Source organism: Mobula birostris, chromosome 11 (assembly GCF_030028105.1).
Source record: "Mobula birostris isolate sMobBir1 chromosome 11, sMobBir1.hap1, whole genome shotgun sequence".
Lineage (NCBI taxonomy): Eukaryota > Metazoa > Chordata > Chondrichthyes > Myliobatiformes > Myliobatidae > Mobula > Mobula birostris.
Genome location: NC_092380.1, coordinates 74,140,717 through 74,160,425, shown reverse-complemented (window position 1 = coordinate 74,160,425; position 19,709 = coordinate 74,140,717).

Below are 19,709 nucleotides of genomic sequence, written 5' to 3'. Positions count from 1 at the left end.
CAGAAAACATTTCCATGTTTCAGGCAGCTTCATCCCATAGCAAAATGTTTTCAATGTCAACTTCTCCTTTTATAGGTACATAGAAAAAAAACTTCTTATTCCATTGGAAAAATAATGTGGTTCGTAGATATTTTCTATATTATTCACAGTACTGCTCTTGAAGTATAGTGATTACCCCTGGCTAGAAATAACCTGCCAGTTAAATCTTACTCATGAATGTCTTCATTTATAAATATGGAAATCGTTTTCCCATTCATCTAATGAACATTTAGTACATTGAAATGTGAGGGTTTGACTTACACATTTATCTGATTAGAGCTATGGCTGGACCTGAGAATTTGGGAATTAAAATTTTGGCCTTTCCAGCTTCCAAGGGATTTGAATTTGGTTGCAAATACTGCACTAGATCAATTAATGTTGTAATGCTTTGGGTATTGTTCTTTTGAGTTTAGGGTTCTGATATTCAAAATAGTTAATTTGCAGTACTATACTGTCTTTTGGAATATGAAAGGTCCAAATGTTACTTGTGCAGCACCTGAAGTAGTATGTTTGGTATCTTGACCATCCAGTGCTTCAGACCTCCAACACCATTCTAGCACAGGGATGTAAGTATATAGAGTATAACTATCAATTTTGTGTTAGTACATTGATTCTGCATGAAAATTGGATCATTGCCACCATAAGTATTACAGTGTTCATTTTGTGAAGAAAGAAATTAATCATTAAAAAGAGAACAAAAGTATTCAAAGACCCAAGATATATCCTGACTCGAGGAGAAACAACACATCGTTGTTCATATGCAGAGTCTGAGCTTTACAGATGTGGATAGGAAGATATGTGATTTGTAAATTAACTAGCAATCAACTTCAGAATAATCACTTTCCAGAAATACAAATTTCACAAGTAAGTATTAGGGCATTATAGAATGTTTGCAAATGAAGCAGGTTGTTGTAATTCATGTGTCCATGTTGTTAACACTTCATCCAGAATTTAGAGATATGATAAACATTACAAACAGCTGTCACATTTTAGAGGTAGCTTGATCTTTGCTTTTGTTCCATTTTCCATCAAGTAGAATCTGTGCATTTAACTTCTGGAACTTGCAAAAGTGTTATGCTTTCATTTTAGTTGAAAGGAAAGACTCTTGTGCTTCATATTGGTGGTATCCCCTATTTTTGTAGATTGTTAAATTCACAAAATCCATAGTCATCCATGTGCCTTGCCAGGTTGAAGTTTTGGTGAGAAAGTAAGAATGAGCTGCAAGATCTATCAACTACTAGGATTTTAATTTATTTCAAATAGCAATTTCACATTATTGTTCAAAAATAAATTGATTATTATATGTGTGTCCTAATATGCATATTTAGAGTGGCCAAGCAATTATGGCTTTGCACAATCCAAAAGAAACCATTATATAGATAGAATTTCAAGAGTCATTATAGAATTGAAGGATTCAGCACTAGCGTAAACCATGTAGGCTAATCTTGAGTTACTTACAGATGTTAAAAGCCCTTGAGAAAAATTAAATTGTTACCATGTTATGTCTATTTTAATATTTGTGTATGTGTAACAAGTCAGTCAGTAACTTTGTTAATATTAACTGGTTTGGCACAACATAGTTCATGTGTTGTACTGTTTTATGTCCTAATATTACCATTAATTCTTTTTCTTAGAAACACCAAGTAAACATGTGTAAAATGTATCTTGACACACTCAAAAATTAGATTTTCTTTGACTCCTGTCAAAAGTTGGTAAGGCCATATAATTGTTAAATGTATTTGAAGGAAGCAATTGTTATGTACTTGCTGATGGAAACCCATGTGTGAAGTAGTGTATAATGTTTATTTTATCTAGGAGGTAAACATTTTCTCATTTGTAGTCCCAGAATAACTGTGTGGAACCCTATATCCTGTCTAGCTTTGGAAATAGATTGCTGATTCAGAAGCATCACTTAGTCAGCATCTGAAACTCTCCATTCAATAACTTTCTGGAAGCACCCTCTCCAAGTAGCCTCTAGTGGTTTAAAATTTCAGTTTAGCTTCAACTTCTGGACAGTAAAAAGGATGGATAGATTCAGATCCCAAGAATGAATGAAACCTTCTGCAACTGAACTATCACTTTGAAATTTTCCAGCATAAACACATTTCTCATCTTGTGTGAGAGTTAATGTGTAAGAAAGCAGTAGAGGGTTTGAAAATCAATATTTTCAAAGCCAAAGTGATATAATAGTGATTTTTTTATTCCTAATCCTTGTGGATCATTGCAGTTTCCTATGAAATAAAGATATATTGGCGTTTCTTTATGAACAGGAAATAGACTCAATAAAATTTGAAGACTACAGAACAGCGATGTTTGACCTTACTGCTCTCAGAATGCAGAGGTGAGAACTGCAAAATCAAACTGGTTAACTTTGTTTGCAACTTACTGAACTGCAAGAAAAAAGTTGAATCAACAAGTGAATTAGATCTACTTTTAACATTGCTTATTTTGAGTCTTTATCAGTGATTTGTTTTAGAATTGTCCAGCAGAGGTTGTTTTGGGCTTAACTTTAACACTGATTAGCTGAAGTAGCAACTGTAACATTTCATGTTTATTGGACACAATTTTTCAGTTTTAGTTGAAAAAGTGCAGATTCTGGAAATTTGAAACACAAACCGAAAATGCTATAAACACTTAACAAATAAAGCAGCTTCTATGAAGAATGAAGCAGAATTAATATCTTACTTCAGTTCTCATACAAGGTCGTCTGCCTGATGTATTGGCTGTCCTGCTAAGCATTGTTTCCTTAGGGTTGTCATGGCTGGTAGGGGGAGGGTAGTGGGTATAAACTCCCACTATTAAATTCTCTCAATGGCATGCATTTCAGGTAGCCCCTTGACAACCAAGTCCAGCTCCTGGCCTTCATGTATGCTTACCTACTAAGCCCATTGGAACCATTTCTGCTGTCAGGAAAAGGGGCAAAAGTGGGTTAAAACCAGTTGCTTCAAGCAGATGGGGCTCATCAGTCGTGGTTGGCAGCTCGTCCAGGAGAATGGAAACCCTGATCTTAAACCTCCGCTGTCTTGCAGCTATAACCCACATGGAAGGCTTCGGGAGTACCCCGAGGAAATATCTGGAACCGGAGTCCCTAATGCAGTCCTACGTTGAGTTCAACACTGACTGGCAACTCTTGTGACGCCACTGATACCAATTTATATTAGTCTCTGCTGCTCCTTTGGATTCATTAGCTGTGTGGAGAAGGGAAGTGTGCTGCATGAGCAATAGCTTGCTCTTCATATTGTACTGCCCCGGTTTGCGTACTGGCTTACCTATTGATAACCAATATGCAAAGTCCATAGTTGACACAGACCAGCAGAGGGCCTCATTCCGGCAAAACATTTATAGTATTTTATTTCCTATAGCTTTACATTCTGAGCCTATGGATTTAATCAAATTTATTGTAAAATTACTTGGTATTTGACAAGATAAAAATAAAGACCTGACAGCTGACGGTGTTTTTTAAAGTATTATCGTTGTTTTGGGAAAATGTGGTAACCAGTTAGCACAAAGAGATTAAAAACATAATTAATTGTTATACTTATGTTGATTAAGAGACTTGTCAGATTGCTGGATAAGTTTTGGTTAAATACCAGTCAATTTAATATGTCTATCCAACAAGTTCAATTGAACCTTGACTTTTACCTTTTCTGAAATATGACCTTTCTCACTGGAGCATTAAGCATTAGTTTAATGTTTATGCCTTGTGGAATTGGAATATATTTACTTTTATTAACTAATGCAGAGGAATTTGACCACTGATCCACAAAGTATCTCCAAAGCAATCTTGCAAAGTCATTTCTGTTTTGACCTTGCACTTGAGGAAAATGTCACTGTACTGTTTGGCTTTCCAGTTGCTTGCTACACCTGCATGTTAGCTTTCAGTGACCCGTGTACAAAGACATTTAGGTTGCCTTGAAGATGAGTATTACTGAATTGCCCATCAGTTATAAGATACTTTGCATTTCAGTTCTCTACATGAAAGGAGGAAACTTTGCATTTTCTCACTTTATAGATGTGTATAATTTTTTGAGATACAGCTTGGTAAACCCTCACCATCCAGTTACTCGCATGTGACCAATTAATCTACCAGGCTATATGTGTTTGAAATGTGGGAGGAAATCAGACCACCTGCAGGAAACACTCTGTCAAACCCCTTTCAGACAGCAGTGGAATTGAACCTGGGTCACTGGCCCTGTAATAACATTATGCTAACCACTACGCTACCTTGCTGCCTCGTATTGCGTCTGCTACTTTTTTCAAGTCACAGTCTCACCTAGTTTTTCATCATCAACTTTTGGTCCATAAGCCAAATCAATTTTACGGATGGCTGTGTCTCAAGCACGTTTCCCTGCTGTACCCTTCTGATCATAGCTTGATAGCCTGAGAAAGATAAGTGTATTCTTACTCTGCTTTTGGTCAGATCACCAATTCTGTAGTCATATCTTTTATTAACTGTTGCTTTGTTTGCTCAAACCTTTTTTTACTTCAGTCTTAGTGGGACCCTATTAAAAGTTCTTTTAAAAACTCAAATACATGTTGTTCACCAGTTCCTCCCCTGCCCCTCCTCTCAATCTATTGGAGTCAAATCATTTTTTCTGAATCAGATTTATTATCTGATTTCTGATAGGAAATTTGTTCATAAAATTACTATAAATTGGCATAATAATGAAGGAATAAGTGTTCATTGTTTCATTTAAGGTTTATTTTTCATATATCCAAGGAAGCTTTTCTCAATCCTATTACTTTCAAACTAGTTTTGCTAATTCTTCACAATAGACTCCAAAATCTCCCTCACCAGTGATGTTAGGTTAGTAGGTTTATACAGTGCCTTGAAGAAGTTTTCAGCCCACCCTGACCCCCAAACCAGCCAAAATGGTGCTGGTGAACCATGGCAATGTTCTGCAGGCTAAGTAAAATACTTCAAAATACACTTTTATTAAATTACTCTCACTGCAATCTGCTACGTGCAATTTCTCTTCAAAACAGTGTACTTTTAAATCAACTTAACAACCTACAGATTACACGATTTTATGAATGACTTGGTGGACTTAGTTCTCAAGCAAGTATTTACGGTGCCTTTAAGTAGATGAAGGTTCATCGCCATAGTTGGAAGTGAGGCAGTGGAGAAACGGTATTCCAAGGCAGGCTGAAACACAGAGGGATGAGGGCCCCTTTACCCAGCACACTGTTAGAAAAATGTGCTGTCGCTGGAGAACAAAATTGAGGACCTGAAGGAAAGATTGCTGTATCGGAAGGAAATGAGAGATTGTTGTGTTCTACGTTTGGATGAGACATGGCTTACTCCGAGAATACCAGACTCGAGGGTTCTTGATTAACAGAATGAACCAAAATGCTGATTTAGAAAAAAGCAAAAAATGGAGGTATGTGCTTCATGATAAGCTCTTGGTAGTGCTCTGATGTGGCAGTTTTGTGGAACTTGTGTTCACTTGACTTTGAACATCTAATGGTCAAATGCTATTTACCTAGGGAGTTTTCTAAATTCCTGACTGCAGTTTACATACCACCAGCGGCCGACTGCAATCAAATATTTGAAATTCTACAAAAAGTTTTCTCCAAATAAGAAACAGTCCATCCTGACACATTTCAAATCATAATAGAAGACTTCAATATGGCTTATGTGAAGAAAACTCTGCCCAATTACCATCAGCATATAACCTGTAGTACCAGTGGTCCCAACACATGAGACCTGTGTTATATTAAGATAAGGATTGTCTAACAGGGCATTCCAATAAATCTAATTACTTGTCTGCCCTACCTGCATACAGGCAGAGGCTAAAGATCAAACCTCCAGGGGGATTAGAATAACAAGGGTGGTCAAGTGAAGTGGAGCAGTTACGGGATTGCTTCAAGTCAGTGGACTGGGCCGTGTTCAAGAATTCATCTATGGATCTGAATGAGTATACCATAGTGGTCACAGACTTTATTAAAACAGTTGTAGTCAAGTGTGTGTCAACAAAGTTAACCGGAGTCTTCCCCAACTGGAAGCCCTGGATGAACCATGAGATCGGCAATCTGCTGAGAGCCTTATCAGAGGCAAACAAGTCTGGTGACCAAGAAGGTTACAAGATGTCCATGTACAATCTCTGGAAAGCCACCTCACAGGCAAGGTGGCAATTCTGGACTAAACCTGAATCAATGAAAGATGCTTGACAGTTATGGCAAGGCTTGAATACTGTCACCTTAAATCAAGTGACATAGATGAGCTCAATGGCTTCTATGCTTGCTTTGACCGTCAAAACATGAGGGAACTATCATTAGCTCCCACAGCCCCCGATGATCTTGTGATTTCAGTCTCTGAGGACAATATGTGAGCAACCTTCAAGGATACAAGCCCATGAAAAGCATCTGGCCCAGACGGGGCTCCTGCCCAAGTACTAAAGATCTGTGCTGATCAACTGGTAAGAATATTCACTGAGATCTTCAACCTTCCACTTCAGCAGTCTGAGGTACCTACCTGCTTCAAGCAGTTTTCAATTATCCTGGTGCCTAAGAAGAATGTGGTAATCTGCCTCCATGACTATCATTCAGTAGCATTTACATCCACAGTAATGAAGTGTTTTGAGAGATTGGTGATGAAGCGTATCAACTCCTGCCTGAGAAGCAACTTGCATCTCCTCCAATTTGCCTACTAGAACAAAAGATCCACAGCAGAAGCCGTCTCATTGTCTCCTCACTTAACCAGGGAACATCTGGGCATAAGTGATGCATACTTTAAGAGCAATACACACAAAATGCTAGAGATACTCAGCAGGCCAGGCAGCTTCTATAGAAAAAAGTACAGTCGACATTTTGGGCCGTAACATTGACTGTACTTTTTTCCATAGATGCTGCCTGGTCTGCTGAGTTTCTTCAGCATTTTGTGTGTTGCTCAGATTTCCAGCATCTGCAGGTTTTATCTTGTTTGCATACTTTAAGATGCTCTTTATCGGCTACAGCTTGGCATTCAATTTCATCATCTCAAAACTAATTAAGACTTTGGCCTCAATACCTCCTCGATTTCTTCACTTGCAGACTCTATTGTGTTCGGATTGGCAATAACATCTCCTCCACATTCTCCACCAGCACAGGTGTACCACAAAACGATGTGGTTTGCCCCCTGCTTTCTTGCTTCACTGTTATGACTGTGTGGCTAAGCACAGCTCCAGTGCCATATTCAAGTTTGCTGATATAGGACAAATCAAAGGTGGTGGTGAATCAACATATAGGAAGGAGATTGAAAACCCGGCTGAGTGGTTTTCAAAACAGCTACTCTCACTCAATGGCAGCAAGATCCAAGAAGCTGAATATTGACTTCAGGAGGAGGAAACCAGAGCTTCATGAGCCAGTGTTCATCAGAGGATCTGAAGTGGAGAGAGTCAGCAACTTTAAATTCTTTGGTGCTATTATTTCAGAGGATCTGTCCTGGGCTCAGCACATAAGTGCAATTATGAAGGGAGTATAGCAGCTCCTCTACTTCCTTAGAAATTTATGAAGATTTGACATGACATCTAAAAGTTTGATAAATTTCTATAGATGTGTGGTGTAAAATATATTGACTGGCTGCATCACAGCCTGGTATGGAAACACCAATGCCCTTGAACGGGAAATGCTACAAAAAGTAGTGGATACAGTTCAGTCCATCACAGATAAAGCTCTCCCCACCATTGAGCACACCTACATGAAGCATTGTCGCAGGAAGACAGCATCAATCATCAGGGACCCTCTTCCCAAGGACATGCTCTCTTCTCACTGCTGCCATCAGGAAGAAGGTACAGGAGCCTTAGGACTCACACCAGCAGGTGCAGGAATAATTATTACTCCTGACCATCAGGCTCTTGAACCAAAGGGGATAACTTCACTCAACTTCACTTGTCTCATCGTTGAAATGTTCCCAGAACCTATGGACTCACTTTCAAGGACTTTTCATCTCGTGTTCTCAATATTTATTGCTTATTTGTTTATGATTATTTCTTTTTTTATTTGCACAGTGGTTGAATGCCCAAGATAGTGTGGTCTTTAAGTGATTATATTATAGTTATTGTTCTATTATGAATTTATTGAGTATGCCGGCAAGAAAATGAATCTCTGGGTTTATGGTGACATATGTGATTACTTTGGTAATACATTTACTTTGAACTATGAACCCTTTGTTCACCTAAATGAGTATTAAAACCAGGGATTTTGATCAATTTAACAGATAATTTCATTTCTGAAGCACATGCTCCTTTTTCCCCACAGTAGAGTCCAGAAAACGGGGGAAATTTTAAAGCATGAAAAACTAAAAATACAAAAAGTGAAATATCAGGAATTCAGAAGGATTCATTCCCTTCACTCTGTACTTAGTTGAGCCACCTCTCACAGCTGTTACTGCCAGTAATCTTTGTTGGATAAGTCTTTGTTAGCTCCACACAACATGATGGAAGAAGATTTGCTTATTCCTCCTTGCAAAATAGATCAAGCTGTACCAGGTTAGTTAGGGAGCAACAGTGGACAGCAATCTTGAGGTCTTGCCAGAGATGTTCAATTGGGTTAAGGTTAGGACTGTGACTGGGCCACTCAAGGACATCAATTTTCTTAATTTGAAGCCACTCCATGGTTTCTCTGGCAGTGTGCTTTGGGTCATTGTTCTGCAAGATGAACTTCCTCCTCACTTTAAGCTTTCTGGCAGAGGCTAGCAGCTTTTATTTAGGGTCTCTTTATATTTAGCAGCATTCATCTTCCCATCAATCCTAATCAGATTTCCAGTCCTTGCTCCTGAAAAGCATCCCCATAGCACGACACCATACCTTACAGTAGGGATGGTGTTACCTGGCTGATGCATGGTATTTGATTTGTGCCACATGTATCACTTAGTGTTGAGACCAAAAAGTTCCACTTCAGTCTCATCCAACCACAAAACCTTCAACATCTTTACAGTATCTTCTAAATGAGGCTTTACGAAGTCTTAATGAGCAAGGATATACTTTCTTCTTTTCTAATCTTCCTTGCCATTCTTCCACGAATATTCTTTTTGTGCAAAGCCTTAGAGATTGTGGAGCCATGAATTCTCCAGTTGTAGCCACTGACCTCTGCAGCTCACTCAGTGTGACTGTTGGTGTCACAGTAGCTTCTCTTAAAAGTGTCATTCTTCTCCAGCAACTAGACAATCTGACCTAGCTAGTGTGGCTGTGGTTTCTTATTTTTTCCACTTTTTCATGATGGACTGCAGTGAGCTCTGAGGTACATTCAGTGCCTTTGAGATGATTTTGTACCCTTTCCCAGATTTATGCTTCTCTACTATCATTTCCCTGGTTTACTTTGAATGCTCTTTTGTCTTTATTTTGGTTTAGTCAGTTGAAAATCTACCATACTGTCGGACCTTACAGAGAGAGGGGGTGTTTATTCAGGCGATCCAAAAATTTTATATATATCAACAAATTGGGTGAGTTAGTAAGGTAATATACAATATTGCACCTGAGGAAAGTTGGCATGGTGATTACAAAGGGGATGAATACTTTTTCAGCCTCACAATTTTGTTTTTTTAAATTTTTAGCAAACTGTTTACAGGGTTTGGCAGCATCTCTAGGAAGAGGTGCAGTCGACGTTTCAGGCCGACGAAGGGTCTCGGCCTGAAACGTCGACTGCACCTCCTCCTAGAGATGCTGCCTGGCCTGCTGTGTTCACCAGCAACTTTGATGTGCATTGCTTGAATTTCCAGCATCTGCAGAATTCCTGTTGTTTACAGGGTTTGGAATTTTTCTTTTCATTTGACATGAAGCACAGTGTTTTAAGACCATAAGACAAAGGAGCAGAAGTCGGCCATTCAGCCCATCGAGTCTTCTCCGCCATTTTATCATGAGCTGAGCTATTTTCCCATTTAGTCCCACTCCCCCACCTTCTCACCATAACCTTTGATGCCCTGGCTACTCAGATACCTATCAATCTCTGCCTTAAATACACCCAATGACGTGGCCTCCACTGCCACCCGTGGCAACAAATTCCATAGATCCACCACGCTCTGGCTAAAAAATTTCTTTGCATCTCTGTTCTGAATGGGCGCCCTTCAATCCTTAAGTCATGCCCTCTCATACTAGACTCCCCCACCATGGGAAACAACTTTGCCACATCCACTCTGTCCATGCCTTTCAACATTCGAAATGTTTCTATGAGGTCCCCCCTCATTCTTCTAAATGCCAAGGAATACAGTCCAAGAGCGGACAAACATTCCTCATATGTTAACTGTCTCATTCCTGGAATCTTTCTATTGAATCTTCTCTATACCCTCTCCAACGTCTGCACATCCTTTCTTATATAAGGAGCCCAAAACTGCCCACAGTACTCCCAAGTGAGGTCCTACCAGCGCCTTATAGAGCTTCAGCATCACATCCCTGCTCCTATACTCTGTTCCTCTAGAAATGAATGCCAACATTGCATTCGCCTTCTAGACCACCAACTCAACCTGGAGGTTAGCCTTAAGGGTATCCTGCACGAGGACTCCCAAGTCCTGTTGCATCTCAGAACTTTGAATTCTCTCCCCATTTAAATAATAGTCTGCCAAAGTGCATAACCATACACTTTCCAACATCGTATTTCATTTGCCACTTCTTTACCCATTCTTCCAATCTATCCAAGTCTCTCTATAGACTCTCTGTTTCCTCAGCACTACCGGCCCCTCCACCTATCATTGTATCATCAACGAACTTAGCCACAACGCTATGTATTCCATAATTCAAATCATTGATGTGCAACGTAAAAGGAAGCGGCCCCAATACAGACCCCTGTGGAACACCACTGGTAACCGGCAGCCAACCAGAATAAGACCCCTTTATTCCCACTCTCTGTTTCCTGCCAATCAGCCAATGCCATATCCATGTATGTAACTTTCCTGTAATTCCATGGGCTCTTATCTTGTTAAGCAGCCTCGTGTGGCACCTTGTCAAAGGCCTTCTGAAAATCCAAATATACAACATCCACTGCATCTCCCTTGTCTAGCCTACTTGTAATTTCCTCAGAAAATTCTAATCGGTTTGTCAGGCAGGATTTTCCTTTAAGGAAACCATGCTGAGTTCTACCTATCCTGTCATATGCTTCCAGGTATTCTGTAACCTCATCCTTGACAATCAAATCCAACAACTTCCCAACCACCAATGTCAAGCTAACAGGTCTATAATTTCCTTTTTGCTTCCTTGCCCCCTTCTTAAATAGTGGAGTGACATTTGCAATCTTCCAGTCCTCCGGAACCATGCCAGAATCTATCGACTTTTGAAAGATCCTTGTTAATGTCTCCGCAATCTCCACAGCTACTTCCTTCAGAACACCAGGGTGCACCATCTGGTCCAGGAGATTTATCTACCCTTAGACTATTCAGCTTCTTGAGTACTTTCTCTGTCGTAATTGTGACTGCGCACACTTCTCTTCCCTGCCACCCTTGAGTGTCCGGTATACTGCTGATGACTTCCTCAGTGAAGACTGATGCAAAATACACGTTGATTTCCTCTGCCATCTCCTTATCTCCCATTACAATTTCTCCAGCATCATTTTCTATCGGTCCTATATCTGCTCTCACCTGTCTTTTACTCTTTATACACTTGAAAAAGCTTTTAGTATCCTCTTTGATATTATTTGCTAGCTTCCTTTCATAGTTCATCTTTTCCCTCTTAATGACCTTCTTAGTTTCCTTTTGTAAGCTTTTAAAAACTTCCCAATCCTCTGTCTCCCCACTAATTTTTGCTTCCTTGTATGCCCTCTCCTTTGCTTTAACTTTGGCTTTGACTTCTCTTGTCAGCCACGGTTGCATCCTTTTTCCATTCGAAAATTTCTTCTTTTTTGGAATATATCTGTCTTGCACCTTTCACATTTTTGTGGAATAGCTCAAAAATCCTACTTCAATATATTTTAAATTTAGAAAATGAGATTAAATTGTGAAAATATTGTGGGGGTTGAATACTTTTTCAAGGAACTGTAGTTGCCCTATTATTTATTTATTCCTCCATTAAATACTGAGATCACAAGGATAGATCTGGTCCTAGGGTTGAGGTTTTGAACTGGAAGAAGGCCAAATTTGAAGAAATGAGAAAGGATCTAAAAAGCGTGGATTGGGACAGGTTGTTCTCTGGCAAAGATGTGATTGGTAGGTGGGAAGCCTTCAAAGGGGAAATTTTGAGAGTGCAGAGTTTGTATGTTCCTGTCAGGATTAAAGGCAAATTGAATAGGAATAAAGAACCTTGGTTCTCAAGGGATATTGCAACTCTGATAAAGAAGAAGAGGGAGTTGTATGAAATGTACAGGAAACGGGGTAAATCAGGTGCTTGAGGAGTATAAGAAGTGCAAGAAAATACTTAAAGAAATCAGGAGGGCAAAAAGAAGACATGAGGTTGCCTTGGCAGTCAAAGTGAAGGATAATCCAAAGAGCTTTTACTATTAAGAGCAAAAGGATTGTAAGGGATAAAATTGGTCCTCTTGAAGATCAGAGTGGTCGGCTTTGTGCGGAACCAAAGGAAATGGGGGAAATCTTAAATAGGTTTTTTGCGTCTGTATTTACTAAGGAAGCTGGCATGAAATCTATGAAATTGAGGGAATCAAGTAGTGAGACCATGGAAACTGTACAGATTGAAAAGGAGGAGGTGCTTGCTGTCTTGAGGAAAATTAAAGTGGATAAATCCCCGGGACCTGACAGAGTGTTCCCTCGGACCTTGAAGGAGACTAGTGTTGAAATTGCGGGGGCCCTGGCAGAAATATTTAAAATGTCGCTGTCTACGGGTGAAGTGCCGGAGGATTGGAGAGTGGCTCATGTTGTTCCATTGTTTAAAAAAGGATCGAAAAGTAATCCGGGAAATTATAGGCCGGTGAGTTTAACGTCAGTAGTAGGTAAGTTATTGGAGGGAGTACTAAGAGACAGAATCTACAAGCATTTAGATAGACAGGGGCTTATTAGGGAGAGTCAACATGGTTTTGTGCGTGGTAGGTCATGTTTGACCAATCTGTTGGAGTTTTTCGAGGAGGTTACCAGGAAAGTGGATGAAGGGAAGGCAGTGGGTATTGTCTACATGGACTTCAGTAAGGCTTTTGACAAGGTCCCGCATGGGAGGTTAGTTAGGAAAATTCAGTCGCTAGGTATACATGGAGAGGTGGTAAATTGGATTAGACATTGGCTCGATGGAAGAAGCCAGAGAGTGGTGGTAGAGAATTGCTTCTCTGAGTGGAGGCCTGTGACTAGTGGTGTGCCACAGGGATCAGTGCTGGGTCCATTGTTATTTGTCATCTATATCAATGATCTGGATGATAATGTGGTAAATTGGATCAGCAAGTTTGCTGATGATACAAAGATTGGAGGTGTAGTAGACAGTGAGGAAGGTTTTCAGAGCCTGCAGAGGGACTTGGACCAGCTGGAAAAATGGGCTGAAAAATGGCAGATGGAGTTTAATACTGACAAGTGTGAGGTATTGCACGTTGGAAGGACAAGCCAACGTGGAACATACAGGGTTAATGGTAAGGCACTGAGGAGTGCAGTGGAACAGAGGGATCTGGGAATACAGATACAAAATTCCCTAAAAGTGTCGTCACAGGTAGATAGGGTCGTAAAGAGAGCTTTTGGTACATTGGCCTTTATTAATCAGAGCTGGAATGTTATGATGAGGTTGTATAAGGCATTGGTGAGGCCGAATCTGGAGTATTGTGTTCAGTTTTGGTCACCAAATTACAGGAAGGATATAAATAAGGTTGAAAGAGTGCAGAGAAGGTTTTACAAGGATGTTGCCAGGACTTGAGAAACTCAGTTACAGAGAAAGGTTGAATAGGTTAGGACTTTATTCCCTGGAGCGTAGAAGAATGAGGGGAGATTTGATAGAGGTATATAAAATTATGATGGGTATAGATAGAGTGAATGCAAGCAGGCTTTTTCCACTGAGGCAAGGGGAGAAAAAAACCAGAGGACATGGGTTAAGGGTGAGGGGGGAAAAGTTTAAAGGGAACATTGGGGGGGCTTCTTCACACAGAGAGTGGTGGGAGTATGGAATGAGCTGCCAGACAAGGTGGTAAATGTGGGTTCTTTTTTAACACTTAAGAATAAATTGGACAAATACATGGATGGGGAGGTGTATGGAGGGATATGGTCCGTGTGCAGGTCAGTGGGACTAGGCAGAAAATGGTTCAGCGCAGCCAAGAAGGGCCAAAGGGCCTGTTTCTGTGCTGTAGTTTCTATGGTTTATGGTTTCTATTTGTGCTATTTCAGTCCACAGGAACAATTCCATGATATAAAATTTTTGGAAGATTATAACCAGAGTGTATACTATTGCTATAGCTAACCCTTTGAAAATTCTTTGATAAACAAAACTATCTTCTTAACCTCTCCAATTTCTGACCTGTTATTTTTTTTCTTTTATTACATCATTTAATGTCTTGTTTTCCTTAAACTCTTGGATCTCTAGTATTTTGGACAGGCATTTGCTGTCTTCCATGAAGGAGGAGATAAAGTAGTCTACAATTTCTGTATTCCCTATTCTAAATTCACCCATGGCTCTGCAGTGGACCTACTTTTACCTGGCTACTCCTATACTTTTTTTTATCCATAGAAGCTCTTAGAGGAAACAGGCTGAGTAAAACACAAGGCAGCTGTGCAAGTCCTTGAGATTGTTATGGATATTCATAGCTAAATCTGAAGAATGAATGGAAAATGCACCATATTCCTGCTGCTGTCAGTAAGGAGTTTGTACGTTCTCCCTGTGACTGTGGACTTTCTCGAAGTGCTTTGATTTTCTCCCACAATCGGAAGATACAGATTGGAAGGTTAAATGGTCATTGTAAATTGTTCCATGATTAAGCTAGGGTTAAATTGGGGGTTGATGGGTGGTGCGGTTTGAAGGGCCGGATGAGCCCACTACACGCTGTAGCTCAATATATAAAAAAAATTATTAACAGGATAAAGAATGGCTACAAAGTAACGAAACTTCAAAGTAGAGTATTTGGACAAGGCACAGCACAATACAGCCATTGGCCAACTGATAAAAGAGGGAAGAGTGAAAGCCTGAGCAGGACTGAAAGAGCACTGTGATTTATCTCCTAAAAAGAGAGGTGGAGTTTGGACAAGTGGTTTGACATACTGTAGCTACTCTTTTTCTAAAAAAAATGATTAAGTGTGGAGATAAACAAGTTGTTCCATGTGACAATAACTTACACCAAACAAAAGTGATGGCTACTTGGATAGACAAGACATACAAAGATAAGGGTCTGGTGCAGGTTAATAGGATTAGTATAGATAGGCATCATGGTCAGCATGGATGAGGTGGGCCAAAAGGGACTGTTTCTGTGCTGTATGATTCTGTAAGAATGGTGGTGCAGAGTGATTCAGTGTGCTTCTGCTCAAGAAAGAAGCAAAGTTCTGGGTTGGTATGTACTTGTTTGGTTATAAATCTGTAGTAAGAACTCAAGAAAGCAGGAGCAGATTATAGGCCACCTAGTCAGTTGACCCTCCATCATGGGCATTAGCCTCTCCAGCACTGAGGTCATCTTCAAAAGGCGACGCCTTAGAAAGGTGGCATTCATCATCAGGGACCCCCATCACCTAGGACATACTCCCTTACTACTACTATCAGAGAGGAGGAGGGGGAGGAATATGAAGACATACACTCAACATTTTAGTAACAGCGTCTTCCCCTCCGTCAGCAGATTTCTGAATGGATAATGAATCAATCCATGAACACTAGCACGCTATATTTGCTCTTTTTTTGCACCACTTACTAAATTTATCTATATATATTTCTTATTGCAATTTATAGTTTTTTAAATGTATTGCACTGTATTCCTGCAAAACAACAATAAATGTAACACTTTTTAAAATTAAAACTTCCTGGTTTTAGGGAGTCTGATGGCAGGGTGGAGATACATCTCTGCCAAAGGAGGTGTAAGGCGCTCCTTGCCTCCACAAGCCTGAGTGAGGTGTGGTACCTGCTTAGCCCCCCAGTTAGGGTCACGTGAAGCCATGGGAGCAGCTGGTACGTATCATAAGTTTTGGTTATGTGACCACTGACACCAGGCAATCTCGGAAGAATATTGATAATGGCTGGGGTCACCCCTCTTGTAAAGACACTGCCCAGAAGGCAGCAATGGTGCCCACTTTTGTAGAAAAATTCGCCGAGAATAATCATGGTCATAGATAGAGAAGAGTAAGAACAACAGTGTGAAGGGATTCTTCCCCACAGGAGAATTAAAGACAGATTGAAGCCCACGATTTCTATGTCATACAACATGGAACATGATGATGATAATAAATCGCAGGCAGTGTTGATTACTCTCTGATGCCAGACTCCATTTAAGTAGCTTGTGTATTTGCACTGGTTTATTACTGTTGCATGTACTGGGATACAGTGAAAGCTTTTGTTATGCATGGCATCCAGATAGATACCAGACATAATTTACATCAAGGTAGTAAAGGAAAACAAGGTAGTAAAACACAGAAAACAATGGGCAATTGCAGAAAAAATGCAGTGCAGATTGTCAAAGGGAAAAGGGCCACAAGGTAGATTGGGAGATGAAAATAGACTGGGCTGCATTTATAATTCAGTTTCTTGCAGTCCTGAGCGGAGAAGTTGCCAGATGAAGCTGTGATACATTTAGACAATATTTTCCATGATATGTCTATGAAGATTGGTAAGCACCAACAGTGACATTGAGAATTTCCTCAGCCTTCTGAGGAAGTAGAGTTGTTGGTGTGCTTTCTTGGCCATAGTGTATGGCTGGCTAGACCAAGACTCCACCCCAGGTAGCAGGGTAAGAAACAATTAATGCAGATCATGTTCAATATTGCGGTCAGCATTATCTGCATAAATGTAACAGTATTTTTCATTGTAATGTAACAGCATTTTTTCCACAAAGGAAATTTACTAAAACAAAGAAAATGATCTACTTACCATCCTAACTTCTTGTTTGATTTTCATTGATGGCTTGGCTAACATTACACCGTGGAATTCCTATTTGGCTGCCATCTAGTGGTAACTGGATTGCTAAGTTAGCTCCAAGGTGACTGTTGCATCACCAGTTCTCATTCTGTTCATTATTTCTATCACCCTGGTACTGAAATTACAACAATATACTATTCCTTGCTTAAGACTGATATGAAGTACTCATTTAGAACCCCAGCAATACCTTGACCCTTCATTAAAAGCTCCTATGTTCTTATTACCCTCTAATTATTTATATGGTTATAGAAAGCACCTGAATTAACTTTATGTTACCCCACATTCTTCCTTGCTTGAATTATCTCTTCACTTCCTCTCTCATTGGTCAGTCACCTGGCATGAAGCAAATAACCTCATGTTTGTCATTATTTCTTTGTCATTCGAGGGGTTCTGCCTCTGATTCCTTTCCCATTTCCTAATATGGGATTGCATTAACCTGAAACACCTGCACCTTAAGTGTCACACACGGTTCAATACATTATTTAGACCTACTTTATCTTTGCCATACTGTTTCTCATCTCGCTGAATTTAGTCCTCTTTCAATTAGGATGTTTTAGATTTATCCTTCGCTCATCCACCAGAAACAGATCCAAGGATGCTTCCTATGCAGAGCTAAAAATCAATTTATTAAGGTTATTCTTTCAAATACATTTCAGAAAATATTTTCTTCCTTTCCCATTTGCTCTAATATTCCAATTAATAGCAGGGTAATTGAAAGCTCCAGTGCATAACTCCCCATAACTTCTGCCATTTCCAATGGGATCCCACCATGTGACTCCCTTGCCCATTCGTCCCTCCTTGTACTTATCCTTGGTGGAACAAGTGCCACTCCTGCCCCTAAACCTCCTCCCTCACTACCATTCAGGGCCCCAAACAGTCCTTCCATGTGAGGCTACACTTCACTTGTGAGTCTGTTGGGGTCATCTACTTTATCCAGTGCTCCGGTGTGGCCTCCTGTATATCGGCAAGACCCAACGTAGATTGGGAGCCCGCTTCACCAAGCACATATACTCCTTCTGCCAGAAAAAGTGGCGCCTCCCAGTGGCCACCTATTTCATTTCTACTTCCCATTCCCTATCTGAATGTCAGTGTTCTATAGCTGTGATGAGGCCACATTCAGGTTGGAAGAGCAGCACCTTGTATTCCATCTGGATAGCCTCTAAGCTGATGGCATAAATATCGATTTCTTGAACTTTCAGTAATTGCACCCTCCCCCATCACGATTTCTGTTTCCCTCTCTTACCTGCCCATCTCCTTCCTGTGTTGTTTTTCCCCTTCCCTTCTTTCCATGGTTTTCTGCCCTCTCATATTAGATTGTCCCTCCTTCAGCCCTTTATCTCTTTCACCAATCGACTTCCCAGCTCTTTACTTCACCCCACCTTCCCAGTTTCACCTATCACCCTGTACTTCCTTCCCTCCCCCCACCTTCTTGCTCTGACCTCATCTTTTTTTTCCAGTCCGGATGAAGGGTCTCAGCCTGAAATATCAACTGTTTACCCTTTTCCATTGCTGCTGCCTGGCCTACAGAGCTCCCCCAGCATTTTGTGTGTGTTAATAAAGGATGTTGCCAGGACTCGAGGGCCTGAGTTGTAGGGAAATATTAGGCAGGCTAGCACTTTTTTCTTGGAGAATAAGAGACTGAGAGGTACTTTTGTAGAGGTAGATAGGGTACTCACAGGATTGGGAAATCAAGGACTGGAGAGAGACAGAGGGGGAAAATGTATAGGAACTTGAGGGATAACTTTTCTTTACACAGGGGGTGGCATGTATCTGGAAAGATAGTTGAACAGGAAATGTTTAGAAGGATTGGAGCCAAATACACATAAATTGGGATGAACTTGTATGAGTATCTTGGTCAGCAGGGACCAGTTTAACCAAAAGGTCTGCTTCTGTGCTGTTTGGCTGAATAACTAAGTCAGTCCACTGACTGGATGTTCCTTAAAATATGTAAATACAAGATTAATAAAGGCCACTGAACATATTTATAGAAATGACCAGCATTACATAAATGATGCCATTAAAACACTTGTATCCACAACTTAGTACCACAGTGCTTGAGCATCATATTAATTCTGAGATAGCTTCTCTCATTCTAATCAGAAAGGCAATCAAGGTAAAAAAAAATGTTAATATGCTTCTAGGTATCCTATCATTTGGCTACAATACCCAGCTATCACAGAATAAGTGATACAGTATTATTCCTAAAACATACTAGTTTGGAGCCAATACATAGATCTGCATTGTCATTAATCAGAGCAAATTTTAGCTATGTTCAACAAATAGTCTGTTATTGTAGGCCAAATGAAAAACAGTTCCAGTTATTACATGTTAATTTGTGAAACTACTATCATCACTGTAGAAGCATGAATATATATGTTTTAATTAGATCTTTTTCGAACACAGAATTTTTGATTCACTGGCCTTTAAAAAGATGTAATTAAAACATAAATGTTTGTTCCTCCCAGCTTTTTTTCCACTGAAACTATATGTTTAAGTCTATGAATATTTATATCTAAGTTACATAAATGGTTTGATGGTTTGATCATTTAATCATGCTGTTATTGAATTAAATTTGCAAGATTACAACATATCAAAAGATATTCAACTTAGTGTTACTGTTTATCTTTTACATGAACTAGTCTAAATCCCACATATCTGACTTGCATACATATTTTTATCTTTCTTTCAACCAACTTGTTCTCAAAACTAAATGCACCTCTGAATTGCGTGACCTTACTA